This window comes from Cucurbita pepo, chromosome 18, assembly GCF_057944985.1.
Source record: "Cucurbita pepo subsp. pepo isolate OVF chromosome 18, ASM5794498v1, whole genome shotgun sequence".
NCBI lineage: Eukaryota > Viridiplantae > Streptophyta > Magnoliopsida > Cucurbitales > Cucurbitaceae > Cucurbita > Cucurbita pepo.
Genome location: NC_141815.1, coordinates 5,020,241 through 5,029,189, shown reverse-complemented (window position 1 = coordinate 5,029,189; position 8,949 = coordinate 5,020,241). Strand labels below are relative to the sequence as shown.

Genomic DNA, 8,949 nt, shown 5'->3' with positions numbered 1-8,949 from the left:
AGAGTGAAACAAGTGAGAAAGTATCTTAATATAAATATAAGGATGAAATTCCTCCATTTTCCTAGATTTCAATACTCTTTCTTTATTAAAAAAAAGTAATGATTATACATTCAATAAAACAATATTTTGTTTTATTTTGGTGTAAGAGGTCCCGAGTTCAATTCTTGAAATGCCCCTCTAAGTTAACGTCAATGACCCTTCTCAATATTATGAGTAACTTTAATGACGGATCTGTGGCCATAAACGGATTCCTCGTAATTGGAATCGAAGCATGTTTGTTGACTTTGATGGATTTGCATTTAAGACTATCAATAGTCACCGATCCAGTTGGACTAAACAAAATAGGTTTTTTTGACTAACGTTAATCCAATTGAACTAAATTTCCTTTTTTTTTCCTCTCAATTTAAACTTTCGGACTCATTTTGCCGTGATTTCATGACAATTCGACTCAATTTATGACCCAATAGAAAATTTGAAAATTATTGAAGGCCGAACCAAGTTCAAGAAGTCAACATACAAACAAATAGACAAATGGAAGTTAATGCAAAAAATACTTAGAGAGGGCATTAGGATTGGGCATATGATGATTTGGCATGAATAATGAACAAATTGAGCATGAGATTTGATAGCTAAGGCTAGGAAACTCGAGTATTTGAGTGATTTAGCCAATGATATGATTAAGAGTCTTCCGCATATATGAATCAAACTCTAAAGTTGATTTGTTGAAGACCATAGCATGAATTGTATGATAATTTTGTGATTTATTGAGCAGGTGAGCTTGATTATGCCTTGTTGTCCATAGATTTGCCTGATGAGAGGGTTAAGAACAAGGTTATGCCAACTTTATTTTTCCCTGGGTATATGTTACATGCCCTAAAGTAAATTAATGACTTATGGTTGAGTTAAAAAATAGTTAGTTCGCAGGGATATTAACCAATTAGGTGGGAGAGAATGTCACAGCCATGCTCGTCCAGGACATGTTTCCAATGTCACGCCAAGCCCTTTATTTGATTTCATATTATATTGTCTTACTATTGTATTTTCTGTTATATTATTGTTCCGTGAAATCATATCTAAACTATTCAGACCTAAATCGCCTCAAAATGTACTATAGGGAGATGTGCCTAGTCATCAACTCTCCCTCCCCAGAATTTGTATGATTGTTCGAAGAAATAACGTCAACGCCTGTCAAACCTGAATTGCCTTAAAATGTACTATAGGGAGTGCAAGTAATCGTCAATTCTTACTACCCTCGTGTTACTTTTCTCATTTATAGCCTATAACATTGCTTTGAAAGCCTTTTTTCAATCTTGCTTTCAAACTCTCTTTCAAAAATCTCTCTATCGTCGTTTTCTAAAACATTCTTCTCAAAATTTGGCCAGAGACTTCAACATAGGTTGCTCGGCTGTAGGCGATGTGAATCCGAATTGGCTTTCCAAAAGTGACTTAAAAATTTAACATCCCTATCACTAACAATGATTCCAGGGATTCCACGTAATCTTACTACTTCCCTAAAGAATAAACCAGCAACATGCTTTGCATCATTAGTCTTGTTGCATGCAATAAAATGAATCATTTTACTAAATCGGTCTACCACAACAAAAATACTATCACAATTTTTAGTGTGTTGCAAACAAAGAACAAAATCCATAAATATATTAGTCCAAAGTTTGTTAGGGCAATATACAATCCATTTGGTTGATTTAGCTTCTTTGCATTTAAACACATTGGCTACAAAAAATTATTAACATCATGCTTCATTTTCGGCCAAAAGAAGTGTCTATGTAACATATTATAAGTTTTATATATCCCAAAATGTCTCATTAAGCCATGTGTGCTCCTCTTCAAGCAAAGCTCTTATAGAGCATTTAGGAATACACAACTTGCTTTTCCTAAAAGCAAATCTTCTACCATAAAGTTTGTTTTGACCCGTAAGATACTTCAAGCTTTCATGATTAGAGTGGATACATATTTCTCTATGCCATAAGTAGTGTTGTCACACCTGCCATGTGCGAACCAAAGCAAACAAGTCTTTATCATAGTAGGATAGTTCAATGCTACAACATTTAGTTTTTCACTAAAATACACCAAAGATTTTTCTTCTCGCATAAAACAGCACTTATGCATAAACCACTCATCACATTCCATCTCAAAAGTTTTATGAAGGTCAGGAAAAACAAGTAGTGGTACATTATTAATTTCTTCTTAAGTACATTGAAGGCATTCTCTTGCATTTTTTCCCATTTAAAAACATTCTTTTTTCACTCCATCCTTCAAGGGTGCTAAAACTTTTTATAAATCTATTATAAAAGCTAACTCACTCATGAAAACTCCAAACTTCACTTACATTTTTTTTTTTTTTTTTTTTTGTGGGTTGGCAAATCCCTAATGATTTTATCTCTTTTATCTACTCTTATTAAAATTAGCATGAAATTTCTATGACTTAACATGCTATACATACTCCAGCAAAGTTTTCGAATAAATTAAAATATCATCAAAATACACAACAACATGCATTCCCAAATATTCTCTCAAAACAGTATTCATTAAATGCATAAATGCACTAGGAGCATCAGTTAACCCAAAAGGCATAACTAGTCATTCATACCATCTAAACTTAATTTTGAAAATTGTTTTCCATTCATATCCTACATGTATTCTAATTAGATGATATCCAGATTTCAAAACAATCTTTATAAATAAACACGAACCATGCAATTCATCAAACATATCGTATAGCCTAGGAATAGAATGTCAATACTTAATAGAGATTTTGTTGATGACTCTATTATCCATGCATATGAGCCAAGTTTCATCTTTCTTTGGTACCAGTAAGACTAATACAGAACATGGACTCAAACTTTCTTATAAATAGCCCTTCCCCATGAGCTCCTTCACTTTCCTTTGAACTTCTTTAGTCTCAGTTAGATTGACTCTATAAGCTAGCTTATTAGGAATGACAACTCCCAGAATGAAGTCTATTTTATGTTCAATATTTCTAAGGGAGGTAGTTCTTTCGGTACTTCATCTTGAAACACGCCATCAAATTCCTGTAAAAGAGATTAAAACACTAGGCAAAGACAAGTTGTTATCGTTAGAGACCAAATATTGGTCCTTGTACATAAGTACAAAGATGGTTTTTTGTGAAAACATTGTCCTTCTCACCATAGCCAAACAACTCACTTTCTTTCTTTTTCAATTTCATCTCTTTTTTTCATTTTGTTTTTACTAATTTTTCACTCAATTCTTGTTTTTCTTTCCATCTTTCTCCACAAACATATTCTTTTTTTCTCAAACTTTAATTGATCAACAAATACATTTGCAGAACTCAAAAGTACAAGAGTAGTTCATCTTTTATGAAAGAATGCCTATTCAAATAACCATCATACATGACCTTCCTATCAAATTGCCAAGGTTGACCAAGCAATATGTCTCTAGCAAGCATTGGAAACACATCACAAAGAACTTTATATTTATATTTTTCCAAGGTAAAAGATATTAAAGCTTGAGAAACTACCTTCATTGTTCCCCTATCATTGAGCCATTGAAACTTGTAAGGTTTAGGATGGTGTTGGGTTGAAATTTGTAACATTTTGATCAACATGTGTCACGACCCGATTTTCGAGGCTTCGAAGAATCGAACTCGTGACTAAAAGGACGAAATCGAAAACAAACAAAAATAAAATAAAAGAAAAGAAAAACAAAGTAAAAGGATAAAATTACCAATCAATTAAAACAAAAGAGAAAGAAGATTTGTTTCGAAAATATTACAAAGAAAATTGCAAATGTAAAAATGAAATACAAAATTAAAATCAAATATTTCAAATGGAAAATACAATTATGAAGAAAATTACAAAAGACTCTAAATATGAAAACGAACAAAGGACTCTAAAAGACCGACCAAGACTGACGCTCCGAAACGACACCCCTCTGTGACCGCACAGCTCTCGAACACCTCCCCGTATCGACTGGTACCTGAAAAAAAAAAGGGGAGAAAGGGGTGAGTATAAAAATATACTCAGTAAGCAGCCTACTTGTAGGCTCTTTTCGCATCCTTATCTTGGTAGGTAACCACGATCTTTCTCGGATTTCTAAGGAGAGTGATCTAAGCTACAACTCTCCTTTCTGTATCATAAAAGGCTTGCCCATCTTTTGCAGTGAAATGATCAGTGTCCTGAGGTGAGGCGCGACCTCATAAGCAAATCTGAGGGGATCGTATGGCTGGATCTGAATACGTGACTCTCTCTCTGAACATCATCCGTGGAGGTTAACTGACGACCCTCACACGGGACCATACATCCACAAAACGGGGTGCGACCCCCTATGTGCCGGTCAGCTACTGAGTCATCCTAAGTGGCTCCACGTCCCTCGCTCAGGGACGGGTTTCTACGGCCCAGGAGTCCTGTTCAAAAGACCCCTTAGCTATCACCACTAGGTCTGGGCACCTGTCACACTTCCCTATCCGGATCTGCAAAGCTCAACGATCACCGTACCGGAGCTCTGTCTCGACGGTATGGTATCGGAGGAGAGAGGGAAGTGGAGGTTCTGATGACACTATCTTCACTGCTCAACTCTAACGGGCTACCTACAGTTACCGTGGTGACCTATTATTCTTTCTAGGGTGGAACTTGGTGCCTTAGACTTAGATTCGTGTTTCTCTAGGATTCTCGTGCCTGGTGTCACAAACCTATAGGGTTTGGAATTCTGGGTTCTGGTTCCGCCGATAATTATTTCGCGGGTCTAATTGCACGGTATTCTAGAGGTCCCCCAATCTAGGGTCTCATCTAGCCTACTTAGCCATAAGCGTCCTAATCTAAGCTCATAGTTTCTTCCTATTCATCAAGAAAGATAATATAAGCAATCATCATACAATAGAGTTTACACGCAGCGGTTCATGCAAAATTATCAAACATGCTCAACGGGAAGATAACGTCCATCTTTACCCGGAGCGCAGATTTCACAAGTTTCCCAACCTCCTCATGCATACATACATTATCAGAGTCTCAACCAAAACAGATTTAATACACATTTTGTATCTAGCTTTCCATAATCATCTTATATTTGCAGTTTCTATAATAACACGCTAAGTTCGGCTAGCTAATTTCATAGGTGGTAGCATGCATGCTTGTTCCTAGCGGTTCCTACAAGTACTGCTCGTAGGAATCCAAATGGCTACTTACATGGTTGACGCGTGCCTTCCCAAGCTCGAATTATTTGCCGGAAAAGGTTCCAAAAATTATGGAATTTCCTCGATAGGTCCTAATTCACATAAAAATAGGATCAGAGTTGAAATCGGTGCGAAAAACAAGCAAACGGAGGTCAAACGAAGGGAAAAAGATCACCCACGCGCTTACACGCGCCTGCACGCGCTCTGGAGGGTGTTTTACGCGCGGCTTTCTACGCGCGCGTGTCCACGCGCTTCTTTCTGTGTAGTCGCGGGTCGAGACGGGTCGGTTCGGATAGGTCGGAGCGGTCTCGGGCGGTTCGGTTCGCGTGCGGAGCGCCGGTTCGGACTCGGGCCGACCCGGTTGCGCACGCCTGATGCATTTCTCCAGCCCGCGGTCGCCACGTGTCGGTCGTCGGTCCTACCGCGCTCCTCCATACGGCGGCTGACGCGTGGCGGCGATGCCTTCTCTCTCCTGCATTTTTTCCAAATTTTCCAGAAACCGTGAGTTTTGCGTTTTCGATCCATTTTCTTCCGATTTTCTTATCTTTCAATCCGTAATCCATATCAACAAAGTTTCTTCACGAAAGTTGTAGATCTCATATTCTACTCTCTCGAAAGAATTTCCTTAAATTTTTCTGATGATCACAGATCTTATTATTTGAGTTCAAATTCGGAGAAAAATACGAGTTCTTACCGAAAATCACGTTATCTTTAAACTCCGATTTCGAACGCCGATCTTGGCCGCCTCCACTCCAGAACTTAACCAGATAGCGCTGTTGAGGGTAAGAGTCCAAGGATCAACCCAAAACGTTGCTAGCACATGAAAATCTTGATGACTTCTCAATGTAGATACTCGTGGACTAACCTGAAGTTCTTGAACGTTTTGTCGAAATAGGAAGGTGCGATTCGTGAGAGCACCTTGCCTCGAGCTATTTGACGGTTTAGATTGGGGACTCGGTTCTCTGGCGTCGGTTCTGATCCGATCTCCTATGGCGATTTATCATCTCTGTTCTTCCTCTCTCCCAAACCCTAACTTCTTCTCCTTTCTCCATTCTCTCTCTTTTTCTTTTCTTTTCTCTCTCTTTCTTCTTGGAGCCCAAACAACTAGACCCCTTGGATAAGAGTAGGGGCAAAATTACCATTTTGCCCCTATGTTGTTATTTTTATTTTATTTATTTATTCATCTAAAAATTCGGGTATTACAACATGGTACTTAGTACATTGGTGCAACTTTCACTATCAATGACAAGACTACAAGAAGTCTCCTTGACTAAAATACCGTGTGTGAAATAGGTTATCTCTTTGATCATCAACATCATTGCCTACGTTCCCACGACGTTGTAGTGTCTTGTACCTGCACAATTCGACCATCTTTATACCTCAGTATTCAAAAATAGTAAATTTGCTGAAAGTGAAGAAAAGCGCAAGGGACGACGTGATACGAGTATCTTACTGTAGGTATGCTCGAAGTCATGGACTGAAAAGGAATGGTAGAATAATTGCGCGAAGAAAATACTTCTTTCACTACTTTTTAACCATATTTATGATGGTAGGGCTAAAAAAGAATGGTAGCATAATTGTAAACTTGACCTAATATATTAATTAACTTTGATGTGTTGAAACCCTATCAAATATAAAACTTAAAAAACGAGGACACGTCGGTAATTTTCAAAATTTTGAAAGTATATGAAGATACTATTTATTTTTGAAGTTTAGAGATTTATTAGACACAAATTTTGTAAATATTTGTGGTCCCCTAGTCTAGTGGTTAGGACATTGGACTTTGAATAGAAATTGACAATTCAATTTTGGAACTAAAAGGTAGGTGATAAAATAATGATTATACATTCAATAAAACATAATAAAATAATGATTATACATTCAATAAAACATAACAAATAATGTCAAATATATGGGCATTTGGTCTAGTAGTATAATTCTTGGAATTGCGCCTCTTTAAATCTAGACAAATGATATTATTGTGTTGCGTTCCCATGCAATACCAAACCCAAAATAATATTGCTCTCAAAATCTATTTTGAAAATCATTCCCCTTTTTAAATCTAGACAAATGATATTATTGGGTTGCTTTCCCATGCAATACCAAACCCAAAATAACATTGCTCACAAACTCTATTTTGAAAATCTCTCTGCTTTTTTTTTTTTTTTTTTCATAGAATCTTGAGTGACTGTCGCTCAATGCAAAGTTTGCTGCTAAGAAAAGTGCGATTGTGACACCTTGCATGCATTATTCAAGTCTAAAATTGGTAGGAATAGAGATCTTATTTGGTGGCACTAGGGGAGCTTCCAGCTAGCATCTAGTAGTAGGCACATGTAGATTTACAAAGAGACCTGAGAGGCTACTCGAGAACGAGGGCTTCAACATACCTGTTTTATCAACTCTAAAGCGAGATAGACGAGGCAGCCTAACCTATCTACAAATAGCGCGATGGATAGATGGACCCTAGAATAACATATGTACAAATAGCGTGATGGATAGATGGACCCTAGAATAACAGAACATGAGGTTAGGTACACAATGAAACCATAAGTTAACCCCGTGGGGGTGACCTTGCACCTTTAGATTAAGTGTGTTTAGGGGATGAGACTTGATGAGCCCAATGAGACTAAAACCCTTACAACGTCAAACTAGGTGTCTTTAGGGTATAAGACTTGATGAGCCCAATAAAGCTAGAACTGAACCATGACTCCTTATATTTTGCCCGCTCATGGAGCATGATGAGCACATAGTTTGAGAATCCTAATTAGGAGGAGATGAGATGAGAGCTTATAAGTAAGTTACTTACTAAGTATTTTTTATACTCACTTTTGCTATACTTTATTTTTTAGGTGAATCATAGGCCACCGATAGTAAGACCACTTACTTGGTTGGCCTAGGCCAAAGCTACTACGACCCTTTAATGCTAGTTTAACATTGGTCTCTAAAATTAAATTCTATCTAGGAGTCCAATATCATAAATTAGAACTCTAATATGAGAATTGGCTCACGTAGTTTTGCATAAAATAATTTAAACTAGCTACGTCTAATTATGCATAAATACTTTAAACTTACTCCAAAAATATTGATCTTAAATGCTTCCTAATAATTGAAACTAGAAGCAAAGGTTTGATTGTATCAAATCTAAGCTGAATCAGCCAAAATGCAACCTTGAGCGATAAAAAAGTGTACTCTTCGATTGACTCAAACCGTTCAATGAGGATGATAAAATAACATGGGGGCGGGGCTCCCTTCTATAGTCGAGGTCACCCTACCACTTCTCAACTTTAGCAGCAATGTCAGACAAAGTTTCCATCTTTTTGTTCTTTTGGTTATTACAATAATAATGTCATTTAATCAATAAAATAAATAACATGAATTTAAATAAAATAAATAAATAATAAAATAAAATATTTTTCTATTCTAGCCTAAGGACTACAAAAACAAAATATATGTATCTACCCTAGCTTCAGTCTCATGGCCGTCACTACGACGTAGTCATCCGTACATAAATGTTTTACCTTTATGTAGTCATACCTTGAATATTTTTGTTCAAAAAGAGACTAAAAATAATATAACATATTAACAGACTTATTAAAAGAAAAGAAAGAAGGCATACTGTAACGTGTTTAATATATATATATATATGTGTGTATTAAAATAAAAATAACAAAATAAAGAAAAAAAAATGACCACCTCCTTTAATCTCTCGGTCCATCCCCTAAAATATCTCCTTCATTTAGTATCAATAATTCACCAAAAACAGAAATAGAAAGAAAATATTT

General features: G+C 36.5%; 1 long non-coding RNA gene across 1 annotated transcript; it reads right to left on the bottom strand.

Moving 5' to 3' along the window:
- Positions 1 to 3,706: 3,706 nt before the first annotated feature.
- LOC147787219 (uncharacterized) lies at positions 3,707 to 6,267 on the bottom strand. Its single transcript, XR_015413615.1, has 5 exons — positions 6,033 to 6,267; positions 5,862 to 5,940; positions 5,347 to 5,639; positions 5,181 to 5,259; positions 3,707 to 3,975 (listed from the first exon to the last, which is right to left on the bottom strand). It is a non-coding gene; the product is annotated as an uncharacterized LOC147787219 (long non-coding RNA).
- Between the last annotated feature and the right edge of the window lie 2,682 nt (positions 6,268 to 8,949).